The sequence below is a fragment of the Saccopteryx leptura genome, chromosome 4, assembly GCF_036850995.1.
Source record: "Saccopteryx leptura isolate mSacLep1 chromosome 4, mSacLep1_pri_phased_curated, whole genome shotgun sequence".
NCBI lineage: Eukaryota > Metazoa > Chordata > Mammalia > Chiroptera > Emballonuridae > Saccopteryx > Saccopteryx leptura.
The window spans coordinates 46092825-46108210 of NC_089506.1; positions in this window are offsets into that span (position 1 = coordinate 46092825).

A 15386-nucleotide genomic window follows, 5' to 3' on the forward strand; every position below is an offset into this window, starting at 1 on the left:
GGGTGTTGCTCTGCTGCAACCAGAGCCATTCTAGCGCCCAAGGCAGAGGCCATGGAGCCATGCTCAGCACCCGGGCCATCTTTGCTCCAGTGGAGCCTCGGCTGTGGGAGGGGAAGAGAGAGACAGAGAGGAAGGAGAGGGGGAGGGGTGGAGAAGCAGATGGGCGCTTCTCCTGTGTGCCCTGGCTGGGAATCGAACCTGGGACTCCTGCACGCCAGGCCGATGCTCTACCACTGAGCCAACCAGCCAGGGCCTAGAAGTAGCTCTTTTTTAATAGGAGTTGCATGTTTGCTCATTCTGTTATTCCTTCCTCTCTCTGGCTGCTGCATCTATGACATTTTTTTTTACTTATTTGTGGCTCTATTCATTCTCAGGGGCTCAGGTTCAGTTCCTGAAATACCTTAAGCAACATTTCTGTAAGTTGCAGGAGGTAGGGTAGCTTGTCTCCCTGCGGCAATTTGGCTAAGCCTTGTTAAGATATAGAATCTTATTTTCTCCTACTCTTCTCAGCTACAAAGACTAATGTCCGCCCAACCTTGGCAACAGTGAGGATTAAGCCCAACTATTCCCTTTCTCTGCAGGTTCTTAGCATTCAGAAATAAAAGCAGATCATCTTGAGAAAAGTCATTAATCTTTTCCCTCTTAAATCTGCATCTAGCCTGACCAGGCGGTGGTGCAGCAGATAGAGCCTCGGACTGGGATGCCGAGTACCCAGGTTTGAGACCCTGAGGTTGCCAGTTTGAGTGCGGGCTCATCTGGTTTGAGCAAAAAGCTCACCAGCTTGGACCCAAGGTGGCTGGCTTGAGCAAGGGGTTACTTGGTCTGCTGAAGGCCCGCAGTCAAGGCACATATGAGAAAGCAATCAATGAACAACTAAGGTGTCGCAATGCACAACGAAAAACTAATGATTGATGCTTCTCATCTCTCTGTTCCTGTCTGTCTGTCCTTGTCTATCCCTCTCTCTGACTCTGTCTCTGTAAAAAACAATAATAAATAAATAAATAAATAAATAAATAAATAAATAAATTTTAAAAGTCTGCATCTCTACAAGCCAAGCTCCTTCCGTGAGCTCATGAGCTCGTTTCCCTCGTCCACTCAGCACTCTCCCCTGCTGGGTCAGGCTCTTTTGGGAGCAGAGGCCCTTTCCATCCTGGCAGACCCTGAGACCTTTTCATAGTACCTAGTTTATTTAGTGAACTATGGAAACCTGGACGCTCAAAAGAAGTAGTTGGAAGAGGAGGGTCCCCTACCATTTCCTCACCATTTAAATGCATCTGTTAATTCTTGAAGTACATGGACAAATTGCCTTCCAAGATGCCATTACCTATTCATATATCATAAACTAGTTATGATAATGTTCTTTCTTCCACACCCTTGCAATGATCAGATACTATTAATCTTTTAAAATTTTCATCTAGTGAATATTATGTGGTAACTTGTCTAAACAGCTTCATCAAGGTATAGTTGAATACAAAATACTGCATATTCTTAAGGTGTTCAATTTTCTGTTTGACGTATTTATACACTGATGAAAACATCACCACTAACAAGACAATGAACACATACATCACTCCCAAAACTATCCTTGTGCTGCTTCCTAATCTCTTCATCCTGTCCCTCCTCACCTACCCCAGCCTGATTCTGCAGAAAACCACTGATCTGCCTTCTGACACCATAGTTCACATTTTGTAGTTTTTAATTTTTCCATTGATTTGAGAGCGAGAGAGAGTGGAAAGGAAAAAGGAGGGAAAGGAGAGAGAGAGAGAGAGAGAGAGAGAGAAAGAGAGCATGAACTTGTTTCACTTAGTGGTTTCACCTACTTGTGTCTTCAGTGATTGCTTCTCCTATGTGCCCTGACCAGGGGTCAAACGCATGGCCTCTGGTGCCCCAGGTCCACACTTTATCCACTGGGCCACCTGACCAGGGCTTTGTAGAGTTTATATTAGTGGCATGATTATTTAGAAATTCACTTATGATGTCACATGTATCAGCCAGTCATTTCTTCTTACTTATAAGTAGTACTCTGTTGTGTCAATATACCTTAATTTGTTTATCCAGTCACCTATTGCTAGACATGAAAGTTATCTTCAGTTTTTTTGAGCTACTATGAATGAAATTGCCATGAGAATTCATGTACAGATCTTTGTCTGAACATATTTTTTCATTTTACTTAAATCCCTAAGTAAATGGCTGGATCTTATGTCAGACCTATGTTTACATTTTGAGGAAATTATGAAATTATTTTCTCAAGTCAGGTACTATTTTATATTCCCACCAGCAGTGTATAAGAATCCCAGTTCCTCCACATCTTCAGCAACACTTGATAGTAGACAGGAAGGGAGAGAGATGAGAAACATCAATTCTTCGTTACAGCTCCTTAGTTGTTCATTGATTGATTTCTCATTTGTGCCTTGACGAGGGGGGCTACAGCAGACCGAGTGACCCCTTGCTCGAGCCAATGACCTTGGGCTCAAACTGGTGAGCCTTGCTCAAAACAGATGAGCCTGCGCTCAAGCTGGCTATCTCGCGGTCTCGAACCTGGGTCCTCCATATCCCATTCCCATGCTCTATTCACCGCGCCACAGCCTGGTCAGGCTGTAACTTTTTATATATTTTTAAGTTAGCAAAGAAAGAAGCTTGGTGAGAAAAGTGATTGATATATCACATAAGCTTGAGAAACCTCAAGCTGGTAGTTGAAGCTCTCTACGTCTAAAGAACTGATCTACATCAACTGTTTAAACTTGTAGAATCGGAATTCTGTTAAGAAAAAGGCTCCCATCATTCATTCATACTTTCATTCACTCGTTAAACATTTAATGACCATCATTTCAATGATAATAACCATACCAGGTCTCAATCTTTGAGTTCCTCACAGTCCAGCAGGGAAGAGACAAACCTCACAGACATAAACTGAACCATGACAGAAAAAAATGAAAGAGGGAGGGCTATTTCCTCAGAGTGGTTCTAGAAGTCCTCCTGGTGCAGTGATGCTTTGAGTTGTGCTAAAGGAAACAATAAGAATTCTCTGAGTAAAAGAGAGGCAGGAAGAATTTTCCAGACACAATAATTTTTTTGCAAAAATTAGAACTCTAGCTCAATTTTTATCTAGAAAATAATTAAATCAAGAGAATGGAAAAAGTTATAGTCTAAGGAATGTCTACAAGAAGGAACTATAGTCTAAATAAAATGATTAATAAGTCTGATGGAGTTAAAGTATTTATAAGTGACCTATGATTTTACAGTTTTTATTTTGCCAGGAGAGCTTAAGAGAGAGAGGGAGGAAAAGAGAGAGAGGTTATAAAGGGTTTAAGAGGTTGGGAAACCTTAACAGGCATTTCAGACTAGAATCAACACATTCTGGGACAGGGGACTAAGATACGTCTTATGTTCATTTTATCACAATTATCTTCCCTTAAGTGATAGTAGTGTGACATTTACATGTTGTCTCCTGCATTGCTGTTTCCACATATGTATGATTGAGTATTTCCGATCTTATTGTCTATGTGTTAAGGCATGCTGCAATCCTTTCCTTTGGAACAAGTCACCGTGATGTTATTCCAATACCTAAAGTGATTCATGTGTCGGGAATGAAAAGATAATCCCATGTTGGTGCCACAGATAATGCCATCCTTATTGCTGTGCTGGGCAGAGGACCAAGACTGTAACTCAATCAGCTGATCTTTGACACATGTGCAAAGCACTTAAGCTATCTTGAAATTCAGGGTTTCAATTTGCACAGGCTTCATGATTACCTTCTGATTTCTATTCAGGGTTTTCTATTAACATTGTGAGAAGGGATTAGTAAGCAATTGACTTGTTAGATTTTTTTCCTCAGCAAATTAAATGGAACTCATCTTAGTTATTGCAATTAAAATCAACTAAAATATGAAATCTTGAAGGTATTTGTTGTCATTTACTTTTTTATTTAATACTTTTAAAGACATTTTAGGCTCATAGCAAAAAAGAAATACTTACTTTTAAAGACATTTTAGGCTCATAGCAAAATAGAACGGCAGTACAAAGAGTTCCCATGTTCACCCTGTCTCTCATATGCACAGCCTCCTCCACCATCAGCATCCCCCACCAGAGTAGTACATTTGTTATCATCCATGAACCTACACTGATACATCGCTATCACCCCACTAAGGCTCATTCTTGGTTTATGTCCTATGGTGTAATGCTGGTGGTTGAGGCCAAGTGGGTTCGCATTGAATTCAGGCAGATGGTAGAGGAACTGTAGATTCATAAAGTGTTGGCCATACCCGTTTATTGGAGGCTCACAGACATAGGCGAGCGAATAAACAAAGGAAAACTGCTTTTTGCAGTGGAGGGCAAAGGATCAGAAAAACTGCCCCTCATGGTGGTGGCTGAGGGAATCGGGAAACCACACCTCGCAGTGGCAGCGGGAGAGCGATCTGGGAGGATCGCCCCGAGGGAAAACACCCATAGCTTTTCATAGAGACACACGTGGCTTTCTGCCACATGCTCCCGCACTAAATCATGCAAAGTGCTTGAAGCCAGGAAACCAGCAATCAAGCATAACACAGCTGTTTTTCCCACATACGGGTTTTGACAAATGTACAATGACATATATCCCCGTAATAGTGTCACACAGGATAGTTTCACTCTCCTAAAAATCGTCTGTGCTCCACCTACTCGCCCCTCCCTCCCCATACCCTCTAACAACCACTGGTCTTTTTACTGTCTCCATAGATTTCCTCTTCCAGAATGTTATACAGTTGGAGTCCTATACTATGTACCTATATTATAGGTGAACTGTAACTGAAAAATTGAAGACTACAAAAAGCAAACAAAGAGAGAAGTAGGAGGAGGAAGTAGTGGAACAAGAGAATGGGGAGGAGAAGGAAGAGGAGGAGTAAGAAAGAAAAAGGTAATACATGAAGCACCAAAAGTTTCTTAGTTTTCTTGCATAAAATTTAGTCGGTAACTATACAAAGGAAGGTGTCATTATTGGCAAGGGTCATAACGAGGTGCTTTTTGATAGTTCATGTTACCTTTGTCCGACTGTAATGAGAATATTTATATGGAACTGTCTCTCCACCAACTAGAGAGGAAAATCTTGAGAAAGACAGTATCTCATATCAACTTTCAAAAGAGATATTCCTTGGTACCTTACAATTTACTTCATATTGCAAATGGCATATTCTTTTTAAATTGCCTTCTCTAAATTTTGTTGTTACTGTATAATAATGTTGTTTTTGTACACAATTTTGTACAAACTTGAACTTTTTTTTATTTGTTCTAACAGTTTGTAGAATGTATTAAATATTCCATATAAAATATCATGTATAAAATTTTATTTCTATCTGATCATTATATCTTTTATTCCATTTCCTTGCTTTTATTTTACTATCCAGACCTTGAGTACAATGAGAAATAGGAGCAGTTCTGGCAGATAGCTTTGTCTTTTGTAAAGCCAGTGGCGTCAGCCAGGCAGGTCATCATTGGATTCCGGCAGATGGTAGAGAAACTGGGGAGCCGGAAAGCATTGGGCCATTTCGTTTAATAAAGCCTCACAACTACGGAGAAGCACACAGGCAGGGGAAATGGCCTCAGGCAAAGAAACAGCAAGAATGGCCCCTCACAGTGGCGGGTAGGCAATCTGTCATCTCTCTTGAGCGCAAGCACGTATAGCCTTATATAGGCTATGCACACACGCCTCTGCCAGGTGCTTCCACACTAATAAAGCAGAAGTGCTTGCAGCTAGTAAACCAGTGAGCAAGCCTAACACAGCTGCCCCACATCTTTTTCTTGTCTTTGTCTTTTCTCCATTTAATCTTGTCAGATTTCACTGATCATGTTAATGACGTTCCTTAGGTTTTATGTTTAAAAAATCATGAATGATGTTGACTTGTACCAAATCTTTTTTCTGTATCTTTTAAGGATGGCATAGACAGGAAATCCTCGGGTCGTGAACAAGATAGGTTCTGAAGGTTTGAAAATGTTTTTAAGTATTGATATTCACAGAAAGGTAAAAAATACTATGTTAGGACAAACATCTGTCTAAGTTGCATTTAACAGGTAAATGTACCTGTTCCTACTTACATACAAATTCACCTTTAGAACAAACCTATAGCACCTGTCTCATTAGTAACGTGGGGACCTAGTTTTGCCCCTCTCATGTGTTAAAAAAAAAAGGAATTACACAAATAGGTTTTTTTTCAACAGTGAAGGTAGATTTTTTGTCTGATTAGCTCAATAATGCACACTCATTGATAGTTCAACCAGTATATGAAAGCGTATCATCCTCCTCTTGTGTGGCACTTGGAACCATCCTGCTCCTATCTGGCCAGTGTGGCCACACGGCCTTCCGGACTTCACTGCGTAACCAGACAGCAGTCCATCACTCAGTCTCCTGTCCTGTCCCTCTGCGTTCTGACCCCAGGCTCCTTGATGCAAGGAAGAATATATTATCAAAAGAAATTCTGAGAGCTTTACTTTATCTGAGTATCTTTTAGAAGGGAGAAATAAAACTGAACAAGAAGACTTCAAAACCCAAAGCCCTAGAAACTTAGCATTCCGCAGTTACCTCTCGGTTTATAAAGAAAGCATGAAGGAGGAAACGCATTGCTTTCCACTGTGCTTGGTTCCTAGAAGCTTCCATTTCTTGTAGGGGGTAACACTGCATGAGTTTACTTGTTGGAGGCTGATTGGCTGGGAAGCTCCAAGGTCATGTTGACACTGAGGAAGCTGAAGTCTGAGTTCTTGCTGAAGATCTAGTCAAGGACTATAGAAAGGAGTCATTCCTGGTAAGTGTCATAACGAGGTGGTTTATGATAGCTCATGTTACCTCCTTCTCGCTGCAGCGGGAACTTTGTTTAAGGTTAGAGTAAGCATTTCAGGGAAATCAGGACAGTTTAAGTTTTGGTTACATGTGTATTAGTGTTTAGTCTAGGGTGTTCAAATTGTGGCCTTCATTTTGGTTATTCTTTAATATCTTTATTTCAAATATTTCTATCTAACTGTCTATATCTGTATCTGTATCTATATCTCCATATCTATCTATATCTATATCTATATCTGTATCTGTATCTCCGTGTGTGTATGTGTGTGTCGTGGGGGGGGGGTGATGATACTTGTCCTGCTCTGTCAGATATGTCTCATGAATTTAGGCGCATTAATTTTTCCTCCTTGTGGTTCTTGGAGTTTAAGTCCATAAATACCTGAAATTTAAGTATTTATACATAATGTTCCTACCAGTTACCAAAGAGGAACTAATAATATGAACACATTGGGAAAAAAGATTAAATTTCTTACTTTTGAACATTAATAATTAAAACTGAAGAATGTAAAAATAAAACTTTTAATTTACTACAAAAACAACTGCCTAGATCAGGGGTCCCCAAACTACGGCCCGCGGGCCACATGCGGCCCCCTGAGGCCATTTATCCGGCCCCCCCACACTTCCGGAAAGGGCACCTCTTTCATTGGTGGTCAGTGAGAGGAGCATAGTTCCCATTGAAATACTGGTCAGTTTGTTGATTTAAATTTACTTGTTCTTTATTTTAAATATTGTATTCGTTCCCATTTTGTTTTTTTACTTTAAAATAAGATATGTGCAGTGTGCATAGTGATTTGTTCATAGTTTTTTTTTCAGTCCGGCCTCCAATGGTCTGAGGGACAGTGAACTGGCCCCCTGTGTAAAAAGTTTGGGGACCCCTGGCCTAGATCACAGTTTGGTCAATGAGTACTGTAAATTCAGAGTATTTACAACTAGTCTCTTCATAAGAAAAATTTAAATATCCTGAAGTCTTACAACTCACATGCGAAATAAGAAAATTTGACAATGATCCTAAAAATTCACATGACATTACCAATCATAGGTTGTAAAGCTAAAAGAAACTTTATCAAAATATCATTAATTATAGTAAATTTTAATTAACCATGCCTGAGAAAAAAGACTTTATTAATATTTGTCTTCTATATAGAGATGTGATATATTGTTATCATATGAAATATCAAAAAATAGACAGCCAAAATTTTAGAAAATAGTATTTTTAAAGTATTTCCAGAAGTTAATATTTAATATATTATTATATAATTATGTAGTTATGATATAGTAACTATGTTAATATATTACTTTTTAAATACATTATTTTTCATCTTTTAAAATTGTGTTATTTATGATGATTTCTCATTTTGAATAAATATTACTTTCGTACCCAATTTTGTGTATATAACTAAAATTTTTTTTCTTAAAGAGGACACTCCTCTCAGGCTATAGAAACTTTAGGGCCCCCAAAACCTGGGTTTACTCTGGTCCCAGATTGAATGTCCTATTGGCCCAAGAATACATCTTTTGTCCCTGAACACTTCAAAACCCCAACGTCTTTAGATTCCAGGGCCTATAATGAAGTCTAATACACTCCAGGATTGTGGTGGCATGAATTCATTTTTTAATGTGGCTTGATAGCCCTCTATATTTATGACATTTAGGGATTTTCCTTTCTTTCAAGCTCTGATATACTTTCTAAAGCGTATTTGAAAATACACTATTTGCTGTTTTATGTGTTGAGAATAGGAAGAAATGCCTGCACCAGCATCATTAGCTATGTGTCTGGATGTGAACCCTTATTTTCTTCTGTAACTTTATTGATGCACACTCTTATATTTAATAGAGTCCAAATTCCTCGTGAATAAACTAATAATAGTGCTTACATAGGCCCTGTAGTTTTCAAAGGTGGTTCATATACTGTACTTTGTCTCACTTGACCCAGAAAAGACTCAACGGAGTGGGTGTGGTAAAGGTGTTATCCCTAACAGATGAAGAAAACAGAACCTGGAGATGTGACTTTACTGGGATCACATGATTGGAAAGTGGGGGGACTGGGCTCCCATAGAACTCCCATGGAACATGTTCAGATGAGAACATGTTTTTCATGTTGAGTCTACCCTAGAATAAGGAGAAATAATGAAAGAAATTCTCCCTTGTGGTACATCCAGCATAGCCCCATCAGGTAAATATTCTTTCCTAATAGTAATCTGTTGGGGAAAAATTCTCTTTCTAAACACGGGTCAACTGTTGTTGCTAAAATCAGAGCATGATTAGTTGCCACTAAGCCCCTTTAAAAAGTGCCATTTCCAGGCAGCTGATGACAATATGGAAAGAACAGATGGCATTGGAAGCATCGGCCTCTGGCCAAGAGTTGTAAGGATTGTCATAGTCATTTTTGCTTCAGGTCTGACAATAAAGTAGACCTGAGGGAATCATTCATCAACTCTCTCAAAGTTGAATTACTAGAAAAGGATTTTTTTTTTCATTTTAGAGATCCATTTGGTTCCATCTATTCTAAGATTAAGGTGGCTATCTGAAAGTTATCATTTATTAAGTTCTAAATTAAGAAGAATGTTATTAGCAAACTAAAATTTACTTCATAGACATTTTTATCATAATTTGGCCAGAAGTTTTCTTTTAATTTAATCTAAACCTATTTGCCAAGCATGACTATGTTTCATGTAATTAATAACACAGGTTTATAGCTCAGGTCCAAAGCATTCTTAGCTATTTTGATTACATGAACCCTGACAATAATGAATCTTCAATAACTGCAGTTGAATATTTTCAATTTATTTGAGGGGTAATCTGTTTTAAGAACTGGCTTGGGAAAAAATAAAAACAGAAACAAGCAACTAAGTACACGTCTTCTCCCAAATGAATGTAAGTCTATCAAGGCTACTCATTGCTTTCCTGTCAGAGCCTCTTTGTAAGGAAGAAAATTGTGGAGAGCCATGCCTTTCCACATGGTGACGTAGACACTAAAATATTAAGAAACAGGCATGTGCTATTTTTAAAATGAAATGACTATAACTCTACTTTTTTTCCCAAAATATATTGGATTATTTTTACTCATGTACTTTCTTTCTTCTTCACACTTGTCATTATATAAAGGACATTTAAAATGAAACATAGGTAAATTCTTCTATGTCTACAATCCTGACAAAATTTAAGTGTTGCTTGAATGGTTTGTTTTTTGTTTTTGTTTTTGTTTTTCTGAAGACCTACTTTAAATTTTCTGATGATGGTCTCTTTGGAGCATGACAAGGAGTCCATAGTCTTTATGCCTCAGCCAAAACCAAGATAAGAAGAGTCCCGTCTTACCATTCTGCTGCATGGGCTTTCTGCAGCTGATGCTTCTACATGCTATATGGTCTAAATCTTTACACACACAAATGTCGTAGCTGCACCATTGGGCCCTCTCCCCTGCCACTCCCAGGACCTTCCCCAAAGTCTGGCTTGTGAGGAGCGTTGTAGCAGACCTAAATCACGTGACAGAAAAAATTATGAACTTTGAGCTGCTGTGTTACCAGATAATTAAGGCACCAGAAATTACGGAATTTGCATTTTACTGTGACCAAATAGTTTCTGTTAAACACATTGAAAATCACATACATTCTTGAATATTAGTGATTCTTGGGGTTATAAGGAACATCTGGTTCAATGAAACCTCACCTCTCTGGAAGTGAATTCCTACTATAGTCTTCCTTATAAATAAGTATGGTGGACATCTCTTATATTTGTCTGGTCAGCAACGCTTCCTTTGTGGAATTTTTGGGGAAGACCATTTGAAAAGCAATGAGCCTCTCACTCATATTCTGGGATGGGGAACAGGAATCCATGGTATGCAGTGATGAAACAGCTAATCAAGTTATTGTCTATGGTTACCTGGGATTACATGCCTATTGAGAGAAAAACAACAGAACTAGTGAAGAAACAGACATCATATAGAGCTTTGGAATAGGAGAAGAATGACTCCATTTTCTCTAGATGCATTAGCCAATGAAATTTTAGCTAATCACCCACTTTAGAAATAATGGGTCCCCATTTTGAAATTGTATTTATGGAAATAAGAAAGTGTGTATGCAAAGAGTGGCCAAGAAGAGGAGGAGGGCCATACCTAACTTGGGTTTTTCATGGGTGCAGCATCCTCCTTAGAGTTGCCAGCCTTGCTTCTCATGATCTGGCAGGATGCTTTTCATACCACCCAATCCTGACTGTAGGGTTGAGCTTATGACCAAGTTAGACCAATCAGAATATTTATCCTCACGTCTTAAATTTTTACCACAGTTACACAGGGCTGATAGGTGACTGTAGTTGAGGCTTCCAACAGCCCTGTTCAATGAGAAATCTCATGAGATCCTGCTGCTGGAATCTTTGGGACCAGAGCAGCCTTGGGTCTTTTATTTATAAAGCCCCAATATTCAGTGTTTCCATGTGATTCAGTGAATGACTTGGAAGTCATCCAAAGAACACTGCTCATTTAGCCTTCTCCTTGAACACCAATTGTTGATGACCCTTTAAGCACCAGGCAAATTCTTTCAGATAAATAACATTTCATCTAGTTCTTACAGGTGTGTAAAGGAATAGCAATATTTTTGAAATTTTTTATTTAGAAAATTAAATTTAACAGGGTGACATTGATTAATAAGAGTACATAGGTTTCAGGTGAACATTTCTATAGCATTTGAACTGTTGATTATGTTGTATACCCATCAGCCTAAGTGAAATCATTCTCAGTCACCATAAGGAATAGCAACATTTAATGGGCCAACAACAGTTGCTGTGATGACCTCACTTGCATCTCTCAGACACATCTGAGTGCTCCAGCTGCTAGCCTCTGCATCTGAGATGGTGCTGTAGCAATAGCCCATAAGCCCTCTGAACCTGAAGTAGAATAATTATGAGGCATGTGTTTGGTCTCATTTTCCAGCGTTTCCCCATGGGTTTAAGTTTTTATGTCCTTCTGTCCTCATAGAACACTCACTTACCCTTGATTATTTCGCCCTTTTTACTCTCCAAATAAAACACTTTTTCTCAAATCCTTGTCTCTGGGTCTTCTGGGAGAAAGCAGGCAAAGCCTGGACTGCCGTGTTGGATCTACACGGAGATGTAGCTCAGAATCAGACATGTATTAGACTCTGGAAATATTAGCCCTCCTCACTTTATGGATGCGGACACTGAGAAGGAGGAGGCGGGCATCACCTTGCTAGTAGATGGTATGTGCAGCATAGCAATTAGAATTTACTCTGCACGGCAACTTGGATTTATCACCTAGGCCAGGGTTTCCCAACCTCGGCACTGTTGACATTTTGGGTCAGACAGTTCTTTGTTGTGGGGCACTGTCCTGTGTAACATAGAATGTTCAGCAACATCCCTGGTCTCTCGTGCCAGTAGCACAACAACCCAATTGTAATAAGCAAAAATGTCTGCAAACTGCCAAATATCCTTGGGAGAAGGGAAGGATTCCTCCATGTTGAGGACAACTGGCCAAGAGAACCAGGTTCATCTGGAAAAAGCTCCGTGATGGATTAGAGGTCTGCACTGACGGGAATAGGCAGAGAAAGTGACACACACACAGCTTCTTTGTTGACCTTGAATAAAGCTTTGATCCGATATTTTACCTTCTGACCTCAAATCTGGCCCACTTTCCGTTAGGCTAGGCTCCCTGAGATCAACTGTTCCATTGCTCTGCTGATTAGAAAGTTCTTTCCTATTGAGCCCAATTCTGCTTCCTGGGAACTTACATCATCAGTGTGCCCTCCAGGGTCATGCAGAGGCCTAATTCCTCTTCATGGGATGGCACTTCAACTATCTGAACACAACTTCTTGTCCTCTGCCTTATAGATTGACATCTACTACATGCCAAGTGCTGCAGACACACAGGGAACAGATGTCGGACAGCAAGTTCAAACTTCTAAGCTCTGTCTCAGACCTCTGAACGGGAATTTCTAGGGGTCTAGAGTCCGTGCATTTTAAAGTTTCCAGGTAATTCTGATGTGACCCATCATAGTCCAATATGTAAGAACCTCGGACCTAACTTATTCCATCTCCAGGCAATAGAGTTTTGGTTTGTTCTTAAAGCAAACATGAAAGATGGTTTTTGAAGATAGTATTACAAAGGAACTCTTAAAATAATGAGATACAAGTAAAGTAGAAACAGACCATACATCGACATTAGAGTAATAGCTATGGGGGTCTGACTGCGGTGCTAGGTGGAGGAGGTGGAGGGTTAGAGCAAAAGAGAACAAAAGCAAAAACTCGTGAATATGGACGACAGTGTGGTGGCTGCCGGGGCGGAGGTGGAAGAAGATAAGGGGCATACATGGTGATGGACGAAAACTTAACGTGGGGTGCTGAACACACAATACACTGTACAGAGATGTGTTATAGGACTGGGCACCTGAAACCTGTATAATTTTTTTTAACTACTGTCACCCTAATGAATTCAATTAAAAATAAATAAATAAATAAAATAATAGGACATTCTACACTAGGTCAAAGAGGTACATGTTTCTATCCAGTTTCATTTTCAGTAAGATAGCTTTTTATTAAGTTTACAAAAAAAAAAAGGTTAAAAGTTGACACCAGAAAATATTAGTCAAGGAGTCAAGTTACTTCCACAGATAATGGAATTAAAGAAAAAATTTAAAAATTGCTTCTTTGTCCTTTTCTTCATTTTTAAAGCTTGTAAGATGAATGTGTGTGTATTTGTAAATATACACACATATTCATATACATTACAATTAGTTTATGAAAGTTAGTTTAAAAGTTGTAATGATGACCATCTTTTGCTAGTTCTTATAGGAATTAAGACATATGGTAGAAATAAGTTGCAGAAATGCAGGAAACAAGCATGGAACCGTACCATTTTGGAAATAATAAAAGCATTGGAATGATAGATTTGAAAGTCTCCAGATCACTTCACTTAAGGGAGTGGGAAAGAAGACCTAATAGTCATAGGACCACAGCATATCCATACAAAGATCTGGAGTTTAAAGAAACAAAAGTCCCTGGCTGGTTGGCTCGGTGGTAGAGCATTGGCCCTGTGTGTGGATGTCCTGGGTTCGATTTCTGATCAGGGCTCACAGAAGAAGTGAAGTGACCATCTGCCTCTCCACCCCTCCCCCCCCCTCTCTTTCTCCCTTTCGTGCATTCATGGCTTGATTTGTTCGAGCACATTGACCCTGGGCACTGAGGATGGCTTCGTGAAGCCTCTGCCTCAGGTGCTAAAAAATAGCTTGATTGAGAGCATGGCCCCAGAAGGAGGTTGCTGAGTGGATCACGGTCAGGATCACGGTCAGGGCACATGCAGGACTGTCTCTCTATCTCCCCTCTTCTCACCAGGAAAAGTAGAAGAAAACATGAAAAAAGAAAGAAACAAACAAACATAAATTTTAAAAAGTGACAGCAGAGAAGAGAAGAAATACTAATGTTGGGTAAAAACAAAAATAGGCTTTTTAATCTACTCAAGCTAAATCACCATTCATTCGACTGAATGGTTAAATTTAGTCCCTCATAAATGTGAACGATTATTTATTTCCTATTTGCTCAAGGCTTTAAATTACATGCCCTATATTCTATTTTAAGGGTTTCCAGGCTTCCAAAATGAGCAAACACTCTCCCTCTTTCCCTTTTAACTGACCTTATTTCTATTAAATAAATTACAATGGCTTGCTTTTCCTTTGAAGAATTTTTCTGATTTCCTACTCACTGCTGCCCCGACTCAATATCTCTTATATGACTTTAAGCCTTTGACTCCTATCCCTTCTTATGTAGAAAATGTTTTTATGTCTTCCTTGCAAAAGTTTTCCCTTCTTCTTGGTAGAGATTTATGTTATTTCTGAATGCTAGAATCAGGGTCCAAGACAGAGTGTGCAGCAGGCACATCCTGTCCTTCAGCTGCGGGAGTTTGGCTAATGAACACAAAGTTTGGAGATCCACAAAACCCCCAACTACCCAGCCCCCACTTTTTTAAAAGTGAAATAGAAGTCCACGTTGCAAACTACATTGCAGCAACTGGATACCACCGAGGGCAGTCTCTGCTCTGCTGCAGTGATTTTCTGGGTCTTTTGAGGGTGGTTCTATTTCATGCTGCAAGGAGTGTGTGTGTGTGTGTGTGTGTGTGTGTGTGTGTGTGTGTGTGTGTGTGTGTGAGAGAGAGAGAGAGAGAGAGAGAGAGAGTGTTTGTGTGAAAATTTAAGACAGAAAGAGAGAGAGAGAGGAAATTCTAGCAAAGCAATGTGTCTGAGTACTGGTGGGTAATGCTACCCTAAATAACTTGGACTTCCACTGGCTGGCTTTTGTTCATAAAATGCTAATCCTTTTAAGTGAAGATCTATATAAACATTGAGGATAAAAGAGTACACAGAAATCCGAAATCTCTTCTGCTACATAAGGTAAAGATATATTTAAACTAACAGTTCAAAATTGTTTTTATGATACTAACCAGGAGTCATTTTAAAACCTTCTCAATTCTTTATTAAATACTAACATGATATATATCATATGATGTGTCAAACTAATAATGAACACTAAGCAGATTATGGTAGTTATGTTCTAAGTTGTGTTTCAATGCACAGCTGTCTTT